We start from the raw sequence: 14,363 nt of genomic DNA, 5'->3' as shown, positions 1-14,363 counted from the left end.
TCTAACAATATCTAACAATATTTCGACAGCATATCTTCTACAAACCCGATTATATTCCAAAGACAGTTACGTAAGGCGACTAATAAATCGCATCGGTGCCACAGCGCAGGGAATTAAATGGCGCAGCTAAGGAGGTTCGGCACTGCTACAGCCGAGAGCCTCGACGTGGCTACAGCCTGTGACCACCCATAAAGGTGGGCTGACACGTTCATAAAAATCATGGTACCTATTGTTTGGATGACCATTCCTGAAGAAACCATCAAAAGTGTTGAACCTAAAGACTGACCATTCACAATGTTTACAAATACCAACTTACGCATACACTAACTTGCTACATCGTATATGACGTAAAATTTACATGTTTGCATCATTATCGCAAATGGTAACGAAATACGTTGTATGTAATTTTACATACAGGAGCTTTTATCAAAGGTATGTCAGGCTGTAAACAAAATTATCAAGTCAATGTAGACATTTTGTGTAAGCGAGAACAAAGAAGTAACAAAAGTACTAAACTGAATTTGTTAAAACATAATTTTGAAAAAAAAAGCTACGCGTTATTTTCCAACGTATTTCCTAAAGTGTCGCTATGAAAGCCTGTAGACGTCGAGGACATCCCAGCAGGAGACCAGGTCGTAAGTGTTGCGAATTGGGAGGCAGTCCAACATGCGCAGAACATGGTTTAGAAGTCCCAATTCGTACAAGATGTTGAAGTTTTCTACCTACTGCAGTCGTCCTCTAACTCGATACCAACATGGCAATAAATGTCGAGGCAGTATAAAAAGTTTATCTACATGAACTTCGTGGAAAAGTGAGGAGACATCATGAGGACTGCTCTTATACATTGGAGGAACTATCGGTACACCCATATGTGTACCTTCGGCATCTACTTTGTATGTAGGTTAGATCTGATGTTAAAATTTTAAATTGTTGTTATGCGAATAAAAAAGAAAAATGTAGTGTAGTTATTGTACGTGAGTTATAGTTCAATAACTCATTGAAATGCAGAACGTAAACATAAATCATTTCTATCTCAGCCTGTTTTAACGAATAGACTGTGATTCGTACGTTCGATCAACTTATAAAACTTCTATAATTTTCTATTGAAACTTTTTCTTTGAAACCCAATAAAGTCTTATCGTAATTGGTTTTCCAACTTCAATCTTTTTATTTACTCAATAAACTTCACAAAGCTTATGTACTAAAGCAAAATATTCATCGTTTCGCCCGCTTTTGTTTCTAAGGGGGAACCGATTAATTTTATTGGCCCGGCTAATTCTATCAAAGACTCCGCGCCGGTTTAATAGCGCACAACAAAATAAGACCCTTAAAAACTAATGTTCAGCCTTAAGTCCGCCGCAAATACCTCTTTGTGACTCCCAGCCGTACCCGCGCTGCCGTCTTCCCGAGACCTGACTACACGGAATTTTCTTCAGCATTTACACCGCACCACAATTTCAACCTTATGTCATGATTTTTAGGGTTGAATTCTTGATGCAGACCTGTTATACTTAAGGCGAAGTAAGACGCGACCAAGATTAAAAAGTTCGAGTCGGTCGCGCGATGTCATTGTAAGTGGAAAATGAGTTAAATAAGGCAATACATTTTAATTAGGAGGAAGGGATCCCTTTATTCCTTACGCGATAACTCGCCGCGTTCTCTATTAATTGAATTTCATGTTTAATTAAGTCGGAGGCGGCACAGATAATCCGCGCACTGATCTTGCCGTTTGTTCGGAGACCTCATTTAACTTGCTTTTGGCGATCGCCAGTTTTTTGAGCGACCGATACTGCGACCGCACCCGGCTTCGCTTTAATTTACTGCTCTGCGACTGCTCCGATAGGTAAAGGGTTGACGATTGTTCTAAGAATTATTGTAAGTGGAGCATTCAATGCAGATCGCAATCAAGAATAACTTTAATTAGGAAGATTGATGCTGAGACGATTCTTATACAAACCAGTTGCACACAAAGAAGATTAATTGTTGGTACAGAAAGGTAATTTAATTCTTCTGATATCTTTGAGCAATTCCTCCTGATTTACGTCCCTCGAGCCACCTCGCCAGCTTACTTCCGTCAAAAAAATGATTGCACGAATAAAATAACGGTGTTCAGTTAAATGTAGTGAGATAATCTTGTTGTAAGTGGTTCGCGTCGGGTCGACTCCATTGCTTAAAAGATTAAAAACTTGGGGAGTACTGAACATTGGTTTACTGCACTCAAGTCGCGAGGAGCCGTGAGGGGATCCTTTGTATATTTTAAATACCTACATATATTTACAGACTGATTTAAAGAAATAACTACAAAATGGCGTGCTCTTGTTTCTACGTATTGTTTGTAAGTTTATTGATAAATACTTATATTATTATGAGAAAATTGATTAAACTTTTTCAAGTACATACCAAGGAACATTTATATGACTTACACATACCCTTCTATCAGATTGCCATAATCACACGGTATAATTACCTTAAATAGGTATAATGACAGGCCATATTCGCTCCATTAGGGTCAGCTCAGGGCGTTAAGGGCGTTATCAGTCAGTGCTCAAGGGGCTAGCATCTTAAGGGCCTAATTGCCTGCTTTTACCTCGTTTATATGACTTTTAGTGCCTTTGAATCTTGACATATTTAGGACTTATTTCAGATATGAAATGGACGACTTTTATAGCTATTTTTGAATGATATTTACAGCTGCAATTTTTTGGCTTGTGTTACTGGCAATTATCACTTATACCTCCATAAAACTGATGATTTTACAATCTCAAAACAAACGTCCAGCTTTGACACAGTTGTTGATAGAAAAAGTGCACTCTTTAACATTGGCCTCATGTTTGCTCGGGTTTACGACTACATCGGCGCGGAAGCAATTAACTGTAAAGTTTAATACTCTTTGGCAGTAAATCACGCGCCGTCACAGAGCCCATTGATGATGACACACGCTGGTGTGAGTGATGTCACTTGTCTTACTCGCTGATGGTTCTGCAGGATCCAGTCAACATTCTTGGTCAACAAAACTTCATGAATGGGGATCACTTTTGGGAATATTTTGTAAGAGATACTTTTGTGATATAGTGAATTGATCAGTAAAAAATAAACAACGCCTACATTTAATGCGTATCGTTACAGCAGCGTCTGATATAGAGCCTAAAGTAGGAATCATTACCTATTTCTGGCTTAAACTATAAATCTATTAAAGAGCAGATGCAGTCTACGGAACCCCAAACAAACGTGAAGACCATAAAATATCCTGAAGTATTAAAACTTGAAACTTTCCAATTTCGTGCGTTTGACCTGATTCACAACGACACAATCATTAGTTTACTTAGTGCACAGAGGATGTGGACACTACACATTGTAACTTCAACCATATGGTGTCGCTATAAGGCCTATTTTACTTTGTTAGTGTTGTCGGTAAGAATGCACGCCATAGTTTTATGGTGTAATTAAATTTAACAAGTGTATTAAGTATCGGATAAGGTGCCGGGATGTGTGGACAGACGGCGCTGCGGGAGGTTAAGTCACCTCTCTGTTCTTAACTTATTTCACTTACCACTTACTACTTATTGACTGAAATAGACAAATGGATCCTTATGTTATGATTCAAAAAGAGCGTTTCGCATTAGTTTACTTTCAAGTGACATGTATTGTCCCTGCATAATCGTTTACTAATTTATGCTTTACATTGAGCAAGCGTGGTGATTAACGCTCAATCCTTCTCCGTGTGAGAGGAGGCCTGTGCCCAGCAGTGGGACGATAAAAAAAAGGCTGTAACAGGATTGAGAAAACCCCAGATTTCCCAAAGACTCGATTTCCTTGCTTTAGTTTTAGGCTAATTTGGAAGATTTCCTTGAAACTCAACCCGTAGCCTGCGGGCTGCGGTCGCCGGGACCCGGCCGCGGCGTGTTGCGATCCGATCGCGAAGATTTATACGTTATACTTACGAATAGCAATACGATCCGGCGACGATACACGATTGTCCTACATGCTTCTGTAATCAGCAAACAGAGGAACCGTTTGAGATGGTTTATATTTTTAGGATCGTCCGTGGAATAATTTTGCCGAACAGTGTTAACTTTCGGTCTACCAACCCCCATACGGACTGAATTAGTGACATGATGGAAAACTGAATTACCTAGTAACTTGAGTATCATACATAGTAGCAAAGTAACTAGAATATTTTGGGTCTTTGTAGTCTTTGCATTTCTGTAGTTAACCATGTAAGGATTCGAGATCATATTTATGTGTAGCTGTATGTACTTCAGTAAGCTGATGTTCACGGCATATTGTAACATGATCGCTAATTTATGAAGCCACAATAAAGTAAAACACCATCTCCATAGCTTTATTAGGCAGCATTGTCCAGCAAGAAAGTGTTCTCCGGGGAGCAATAGAGCGCCTCGGGCGAGGGTGACCACACTCCTTTATCAGTCATCCGATCCGATAGTGTGACCAGTCGTCCCGAGTCTTGCCTCAAATTGTGTTATAAATCGTGCATCTATCGGACACTGTCTCTAATTAACCGTTAGCGGCTAAGTTTTATTGCCGCCCAGCAGTTTCGGGTTATCGCGATTTAAGTTTAAATTGTCCGCCATATGTGTAGTTTGGTGTCGTAAGAATTATCGTTTTGGGATCTACGCGTGTAATGGACTACCCTCTGTTACAATTTATGTGTTTATGAATAATCATTAGTTGTGGATTATTCACTTGTATTACGTCGTGCTGTAACACGTAATCAAAAATGATGTACATATGGTAAAAGTTGATGATTAATAATAACCTTTTACTGGAAATGAAATTTTAAACGTGCAATTCGTCGGAAAACAATTAATAATTAACAAATAAATACTCATTGTTATAAAACTAATAACATGGTCTGACCACATTGATATAATTTTCTGCATATAGGTACATAATAAGTTGTTGTGGTCAGCCCGCCGTGAGTATTATATTAAATGCATAAAATTATACTGTTTCAATTTACGCACCTAAAAACAAAGCTTAATTCGTCGCGTTAACTGGGCCGCACCGGGCCGCACTAGGCCGCACTGGGCGTCACACAGCAATTGGTGGACATTATTCAAATATTTGTGAGCTCCATTGAAGCGGCACAAAGTAAATTCATGCAAATCGACGTATTTACAAAATGAAGTCCTTTAACATCAACAAAAAAGCTTTTAATAATAACAAAGCAGTGGAGAGTCAGCCGCTGTTTCCCCGAAGGAGCGCTGAGGTATTTTCCCCTTAATTTAATCAAATCATGGACTGTGTCGTGTATTTTTCTGAGTCATTTATTTTTAATTTTGAGCGGCCATGTTGGGAGGTGGCGAGATAACGGTAGCGCTTATTGGAATTTGCTTTACGTAACTACCACTTTCTGGGAAACGCTTTTCTAAACTGCCAGGAAGTTAGGAAAATAATTTTCCTACAGAGTCGGTGTGTTTGGTAATTATATTTTCAATGGAGATCTAACACAATGCAAACATAGCTGTACGAACTGAACATATGCAAACTCACCTTCAATAATAACCTTTAAGTGAGTCCCCGAAGCCCAGAGCGTTAATTATGATAATATATCAGGTCATAAAGCATCATTAGCCCCCCTCACCTCGCGACTACTCCGTGGGACCTGAGTTGTTCAGCGGCACGGGAAACTTGCTGCAACTTGCGATAGTTTGACATTCTTGAATTTGGGGAGATATCAATAATAATAAGTACTTTCATGAACATTTTATTATGAGTTTTTGAACTAAACTTTAACTAAATTTATTCTTTTGCTAGAAATTAAATTGGAACTATTGCAGCTTATTGAGGCAAAGAAAACGTTATGAGAAGAATGAGGTTTGATAGACTTATTATCTGATTAGAAAAGGGTTTCGATATTCAAGATACAAATGATTTAAGAGAAAATAGAACTGAACAGTTGTGACAACAATAAATGATATTATAATATAGTGTAAGTGTGTCGTGAGTTGGGCTATGTTTCAGGTGGGGCGGGGGCCGTATATCAAAGTTTGTAAGTTAACGGCGTGCGAGGTGCGAGCCTATGAGTTATGCCGACCGCCCGCCCCGCGGACGACGACGGTACAAGTTGACACGACACTGTTTATTTAAGATTCATTTAAAAAATAAAATAGGAATAATTATAATTGAAAAGAACTTCTGCCCGAATCTGGTTGCTAAGAAGACAATCCTGCACGCTGGCATAACCTTAAAATACTTGTTAAAAACTTGGCCCTTTCAAAGACTTTATTCAATGAACACATCAACTTAGAGTGGTTTTATTCATGTAGCTCGCCTTGTAAGTACCCTTTTATGTACTACAAACTGTATAATTTTGTCGAGAATATAACATTATATACCCACAAACAAGTTCAACGTCTTTCACCTTCACACTCGCTAGCTCTCATAACTTACGGCATTCATAACCAGAACGCATATATATCGCGGCGACCTGTCCCGAGTAATTGAGTTACCGCGCTAAGAAACTCAAACGGCTCGCGGGAGAATACTGTTCGGATAACTAACCGTTACTTCGCTAACTCTAATGTCTTATTGAAATTTTGTGTATTATACTGCTCGTATTAGGAGTTGCTGGGTACGTAATACGTAATAGGCACGGAGTTTGATGTTTTGGGAGGTGACATAAAGGTAATGGTATTGTTTATTGAAACCAGTCATTGTCAATTTTTGGTGGTATTGATGCAGGAATTGTTTGAAGAAATCATTATGATCAGGAGACCCATTTTACTAGTATCAGAAAAGCTGGAAAAGATTTGCTATATTCAATCTTATGGTTTGAGTAGAAGAAGTGGTTTATGAGAATTTTCTTTCACGATGATTACCGACCGGGAAATCTTTAAATCCTGTTGTTTATGTTACAAAAAATATTTATGAAGTGTTTTTCCGCTATAAATTCCTTCGTGGAAAATCTATGAGTGTGTTCCCCTAATCCCCCGCCGTGCAACGGAACTGACACACAGATGGACAAACGACACGCGATAGTTATCAATACGGATTATCTGCACACCCTGTGTACTACACCTAGAGCAGGGCTGACACACTACGCTAGTTATGAACTTTATGGAGTTTTGATAGCGTAGACTTTCTTCCATAGAAAAAGCTTGCATCAATCATTATGTTATACTAACTTAAAAACTAAAAAGACGTTGACGCTTATTTTAATTCTTCTGGCTTACATCAACAGAAGAAAACATTAACTCATTCCAGAGTTTCGTATTTTACCACTACATCGTGCATTAGACCATCAGGGGATAATTCAACAGATTATAAGGATTAGCCAGTTGAAATCTAAGCACTCTACGTATGAGTATCAACCCTGGGCAAGCTACAGGGGTCGCAAAAAACTCAGCGGCTACGTGACGCGGCATATTGATGGCCGATGTTTTCCTGGCCGGTAGCTGATGCCAAAACGCACCAAATAACATTATATTTGTCGGACATCAACACTTTTAGCAGGTTCAACAATGCACTTGTTTTGAAAAGCTTTGTTTCCATTCAAAAACTCAGTATTTGTCCATCTGTTTTCAGTGAAGCCAAACTTGCGCCTCATATTCATTAAGCAACCTAAGAACATTTAATATGAAGGCAAAATTACGATCACATGACGTAAGTAACGCAGGACGTATACACCTTTGCAAAACATCACTAAACTTCCATACCAAGGAATGGAAGAAAAACACAAATAATATCGAAGTTGTCGTAACGAGCTGAGTTAATCGGTTCATTTACGACACTCCTGGCCGGCGTAGTACCAGGGCGCTATGATATTGCGGAGGTAACTTCCTACTGCTGATTGATTTGTTTTTACGACAACGTTTATGGCAGTTCGCGACTTGAGAGGGCCAGAGGTGGGCTTATGACTGTTTTTGTGCTAAACGGCCCATTTACGGGGTCCAGTTATGGTTGATTAGATTGCTGTCGTAGAAAGAAATGTTGATGTTATGTCACACTTTGATATTGAATAGTTATGAAGATTTGGAATTGAGTACTTTAGTTTATGAACTGGTTTCATTCGTATTACTATTGCATAAAATTGTGACAACATGTTCCAATTTGAAGGTGTCTTCATAACTCGCTGATCCCTATGAGAAATTGTATGAGTTTATATATTTTTATTTCATGAGCCGCAAACAAACCTAGTTTATTTGAGTGATGGACCCTCGTAATAAAATATTCAGGAAATGCCCATCTTCCCTCAGCCACACTATAAAATCTCCGTATCGCAGCAGCGTCTGCACATGCTAAGAAGCCAAAGTATCAATTTGTCGAAGTGAGCTATATCAATAAAGAACTTTTTATTCCCTCCATATTCTGCCCTCTCCGTCCCTCCAATATGATTACGTTAATGATCGTTATTTTACGAACTAATTAATCATTTATTTTCTTTTGACGATTGCTTTTAATGTAATAGGATTGGTCGGATATTAGTCTCGTTGGGGTGTTCAAATCTCAATTTTATTTTATCTTCCGCAATTAAAAGAAGTGAAGGAATGGATATTAGAAAAACAGATTGTGGTGTTCATTTAAATTAATTAGATCTACTCTATTGAGATTCTGAAACAGCTCATTACGTTGGTTCGATTGTAACAATGTGTTTCAATTTCTGAGAAACAACAGATAATACTCATAATAGATTAAACAAAGATCGTGTGAAAACTATTTATCCACGTAGTGCAGCACTCCTGAGCCAAGATAGCCGACATTAGTGTCGGAAACCTCACTACAACCGACATTAGCTGTACAAATAGCCCGTGATTGGCTCACGTAAGCCACTTTCTCACGTCCGATCAATCGCGGCCTCTTCCTGCCCACTGCGCTGTCGCACTAATGACTAATTACGCTTGTACAATCCCTCCTTTACACTATACCACCTTGTATTACCGACTACACTCTCCTTGCAAGCCAAACTCGACCTTATAACAAACTGACAATGTTTGGATTGGAGCGCACTACTCTATATTAAGACGTTTCCTATTCACGGCGGCTGGTGTACGCTCATTAGGTACTTAGTGCTATTGTGAAATCATTGGCGATAGATTTTGAACCTTGTCATTCGTGAACAGGGTTGAGTTTTGTGTGAAGTAGTTTTCAGAGTTAGGTCCTGAGTAAAGTCTAGGTGAAGCGCTTCCTGAGGAAAGATATCGGCACGTAATGAGTTGAGTGGCATTCAAAACATCGTTATCTTTGTTCACCGCAGGTCTTTGTGACGACCGAATTACTTGTGTTCTGCGCTCAGAGGGAATACAAAACTGAAATAGAATCATGCCTTCAGTAATGACTTTATATTGAAATGTTGTGCTTGCAATTCTGTTTGAAATAGTAAGGAAACTGTAAGTTGTTCAGATGAACTGAAGGAGTTTTCAAACAAAGAGAAAAGTTTTGATATCCTCAGCAGGAAAGGAGAAAAATATTTTAACTGACTTCTTCTCTGTTATACATTTCTTTAGGCATATTAACATTGATTTCTTCAACGAAGGGATTATAAGGTGGTCTTCTCCGTTACCCACACCACCACATGAAACTCCATACAGTATAACTCGATTGTTTACAAGCATCACAGACGCTAACAAGATCGGTATAACTCGGGCAACTAACGACGTTAGTCTAAGACCATGGCGATATCGACTCGATACATCGCCATTGCTATAATCGATACCATCGATGCCGTGTGATCGAGTTAGCGAGTTTGAGGTTGAATTAGCTTTGATGGATTGATCACGACTCTTGTTGTGGGAAGTCTACCTTTTACCTCTATATTGATTACCTGCAATATTTTAGCTACACCCAATGACATATCCTCTGGGTTTCTATATTAAAGCATTTACATATTGTCACATTAATCTTTGAAAAGTCTTTCCTGTTTTCTATTTTTTTCGGTTAACGTCCTCTACCATCTATGAGGTAGTTACCTCATTGATCTTTTGGTTAAGTTTGTCATCTATAGTTTAAACTAATACCTACTTAGCAATTGAATATTCCTCATTCAAACAGCGATCTGCTACTCCGTGTATAATATGATAGTGTGTAATCCAGTTGTCCTCAATGGAGGTGTAATGTGCGATAATTAATCCGGCTGCTAATGTTAGTGTAAGCCTAACGTGCCTGGTACCGGTGGCGGGTCTATCTGCCGTGCCTTGTAACCGATAGTTAATTAGTAATGCGATTATTGTAGTGTGCTGATGTGTGCTTAACACTAGTTTAAGTCTTTGTCAATGATACTGGTGGTTAGTTGGATGGAAGCTGGTGGTTTCGCTTCTTTTGGATAATTGTCTGTTAGTTAATAAAGAATCATATGCTGCAGGTGGAGGTGGAATGCATAGTCTATGGGCTTAGCAGCTGTTTGGTCGAAATGGGATTGTTGTGAAGTTACCTAATATAGGCGGCTTATATATTCTTTCGTAGCTATATGATATTGGATTTTGGCAGCATTCTAAAATTGCGTTAATTACAACCATTTTCAAAACTGTTGTATGCCAAGACAGACCACGGTAATGTAGTTTGTTATTTATCAATAAGTCTACTGTCTCCCGATAAAAATAATTATTTGAAAATAAAGTCGGTTTAAAAAATCGACTAATCTATTATCACAGGTGCAATAAAATAAACAATGATAACATTTTGACCGCTATAATCTTGACTTTGTGGTAAATATTTGCAATAGTTGTTACATTCAATCAGCTCTCTCATAGTTTCCGTGGTGTAGCGGTTATCACATCTGCCTAACACGCAGAAGGTCCCCGGTTCGATCCCGGGCGGAAACATAGCTTTTTACCATTTCTACTAATGACGACCTGAATCAGAGCTATCTTATTTCAGTAGAAAAAATTACATTACCATGCACATTTTTTAGCTACATAGCCTCTTCAAATTCCGTGTTATATAACTATATTAAGTACCAACTTATTTTCAAAGAATCCTAGGCGTGTATTATTGATGCCACAATGCGTGCTTGCGAAAGTGCAAACCACGGCCGGGGCAAATAGTAACAGGCAACAACCTTTAACCAAGGTTTTACCTGCCACGCACTTTTATTTTATGGATCCAAATGACGAAAATCATGAATGTACATAATATAGCTGGCCTTTGCTTGTTCTTAACTTCTGCGGAAGAATTATGAGACAAAATAGATAATTTATGCTTGTAAGGTTACATGCTAATGTTCAACTTTCACTTCGGGATTTTATTAGGCTTGTGTTTAAACACCACCCAAAAAAGTACCTATTTTACTACCAAAAAATTTCTAAACGGTTACCAAAATGGATAAATGGTCACCAAATAACGTTTCCAAAAATATTATTAGGTAAAACCATTTTTTCGTATTATTGACTACTAAAAAAATATATGGACGCCTTTAAAATACACTTTAGACCAAATATTATATATTGTCACTACTTAGATGTTACCAATTATGTAATACCATGACTCCTAATTTGGTCATTTTTGTTAGACTAAAAAAGCTAACGATCGCTAGAATATTTCCCAAATACCAATTAATATACTGGGGTTCCCAAACGTACGTCGCTTATTTATTGTTATATGAATTTGTGTGTAACTCAGTAGTAAAATGTAAGCACGCAACATGCAGCAAGCATGGCTTCTGTCACGGCTCCGGCACTGCGGGGCTCCGGCGGTCCCATGCGAGCTTATCGTCGCAGATGGTTTTCACGCTCACCACCGCAGCTTCGGCTTGCCGGCCAGCCTCAGCCGCGGCGGCGAGCCTTAAAAACTACCTGCGCCTCAGCTCGCAGGCCGCCTCGCCCCTCTGCGCCTACGCGGTTTTGAATTGCACTCTAGGGGTAGGGCAGACAAGACTACGTGGAGTCGGTTTTGCAGCGATTCGTTTTCATCACTAACTTTGATTTTGGTAGTAATATTAATCTTTTAGTTGGATAGAATTTGGTGACCATTAATCCATTTTGGGAACCAAAAATAATATTTGTGCGAGATTTGCGATTTTTCTGATGTTATTTTATTTTTTTTGGAGTTGTTTATTTTATTTGGTGCCTCAGCTTAGAGTCTTACAAATATTTTTGGTGATCGCCTAAATTATACCCATTTTATTATGCCTCTAATTTAAAAGCATTAGCTTCAAGTTTCCGTGGTGTAGCGGTTATCACATCTGCCTAACACGCAGAAGGCCCCCGGTTCGATCCCGGGCGGAAACATAGTTTTTTAGTATTTATTTTATCAATACTAACTCCCGTAGATCTCATGAACAAGCTCAAAATCAAATCAGAATCAAAAGTCATTTATACAAAGTAGGCTGAAAATCAGCACTTTTTGAACGTCAAATTTACAAAAGACAGTCCCCAAAACGCCCGCCCTTCACCACTTCCTATGTGTTTTTGCTGGGAAGAAGAAGTAGTGGAACAAACTCCCCAGCAAAGCTCAAAAGGCAAGCTATGTGCGAATTTCTATAATCTATTTATTAGTTGTTTTACGACGTACTTAACATGGAGCTAATGTCTATATTCTAATCGCAAAGCAACGGATAGATTATAGAAATCCACCGTAAAACCATTGTTTGCTACATGAGGTGTTAACGCATAGGCACCTACTTAGCCGGCATAGCAATAATACATGCTTTTATTGGATTGAGTGTTTAACATTAATGCCTGTGGCTTTTTGTGAGTAGACCAGTTCTTTAGAGATTGTCTGCTAATCACTATGTAACAAGGTCGTGTGCACTACATTCACAAGTGACCATTTGATTAACTTTCACTTTTGTTTGAGTAGGCGTGTTGTTTTTGCTTTGACTGTCAGGTTTCCGTGGTGTAGCGGTTATCACATCTGCCTAACACGCAGAAGGCCCCCGGTTCGATCCCGGGCGGAAACATAGTTTTTGACAACTAAAACCATGTTACAGTTAAGTCACAAAGCGAATTGTATTTAAAGGTATATCTCTTTTTGGCGCCTCATTCGCCGCATAAAGCCTGCATACGTATTTGACTCACGGTCTATCTTTGTGGCAATGATATGTGGGGATATACCTACTATAGAACTTAAAAACAAATCCACAATTTTATCATATCCTACAATTAAGTCACACAGCGAACCAATAAAGCGGCTTACACACTTGGCCACTGTAAAAAAGTTACAGCCAGCCATAACATTGTCCATTACGGTAATGAATAATGTGTAGCGTCGTTAATCTGCGAGACATCAGTCCTCATCGCAGTAATTACATCTAATTGAATATTAAGGCCTCAACAATTGCTTATAAAAGTGCCGAAGTGCCCAGTGTGAAGGCAGCTTTAGTGGAGGGGGTGGGGGAACGTAAATATCTTCATTAAGGAAGTGACGAGTGGTTTTGAAGGTATGGATACAAAGAAGAGTATTTTTTTATTGTGAATAATTGCGTTTATTTTCTTCTTAAAACCCCAATATTTCATCAATATTAGTTTTACAAGTAGGCTCTGAAAAATGTATATTTTTTTTTGACGAGATTTTTTTTTTGCCGCCGAATGTTTTATAATATTGTTACATAGGTATTTCTTAATTAAAATGGCGCTAATTCACATAAAAATCATGTTAAAAACCCCACCTCGTTTGGAAATTTTGGCAAACATTTAGTTTTTTATCGTAGTTGTATTGACACTGAAATATGCCACAAACTGTAATGTTTTACCTCGGGAAAGTCGTAAATCTATCACAAATATTTTATTGCTAGTAGAAGATAAACGTGTACACGCGTTATCAACAGTCATAAACGTTTTAAGTATTTTATTGACAACCGCTACTATACACGAGATAACGTTGGATTTGGGCTACTCTACTGTATACCTACTATTTACGCTAAAGTAATGTACAGACCATATGTTGTAATTACATAAGACAAAAGCTGAAATATAAGTACGTAGGTAGGTTATGTATGGAACACTGTCTGGACTTATTTTAGGGATAACGATTAAGTAAATATATTATAAATTGTTTTAAACTTTCTCATTACTTAGGAATAATATTATTCACAGGTATTGCTATTAATTGCTGTAAATTCTCTTACTATTTAAATCTTAAACGCAACGTAAGTACACTCACCTACATTACCACGCGGATATTCGGGGATATAACCGTAGCGACTTTACGCCACGATAAAAATACTATGAAATAAATTGAAAAATTATTGTGCCAAGTTATAGCGGCACTGAAGGTGAACGATTTGCTGAATAGCCAGCGAAATTGTTGCAACGTTTTAGCGTTTTTAAAGGGATTAAATTCAGTTGAAGCCAATTTTCTCATAGGTTTAATTCAAAACAAGGAGAAACTATTTCACGATGCCTTCACTATGTAAGCATAATCGTCATTGGAAACAGACATAGGTAATAATTTCTTGATCAACTTCA

General features: G+C 38.3%; 1 long non-coding RNA gene and 3 other non-coding genes across 4 annotated transcripts in view; 3 read left to right on the top strand and 1 right to left on the bottom strand.

The window, feature by feature from the left end:
- Nucleotides 1-14,363, bottom strand: part of LOC124631910 — a 58,922-nt gene that overhangs the window by 22,336 nt on the left and 22,223 nt on the right. The gene's annotated exons all lie outside the window — the stretch shown is intronic.
- On the top strand, nucleotides 10,709-10,781 carry Trnav-aac. The gene has a single exon. It is a non-coding gene; the product is annotated as a tRNA-Val (tRNA).
- On the top strand, nucleotides 12,113-12,185 carry Trnav-aac. Its single transcript has one exon. It is a non-coding gene; the product is annotated as a tRNA-Val (tRNA).
- Trnav-aac lies at nucleotides 12,784-12,856 on the top strand. Its single transcript has one exon. It is a non-coding gene; the product is annotated as a tRNA-Val (tRNA).

This window comes from Helicoverpa zea, chromosome 7, assembly GCF_022581195.2.
Source record: "Helicoverpa zea isolate HzStark_Cry1AcR chromosome 7, ilHelZeax1.1, whole genome shotgun sequence".
NCBI classification, from domain to species: domain Eukaryota; kingdom Metazoa; phylum Arthropoda; class Insecta; order Lepidoptera; family Noctuidae; genus Helicoverpa; species Helicoverpa zea.
This window is presented reverse-complemented; position numbering and strand designations above follow the sequence as displayed.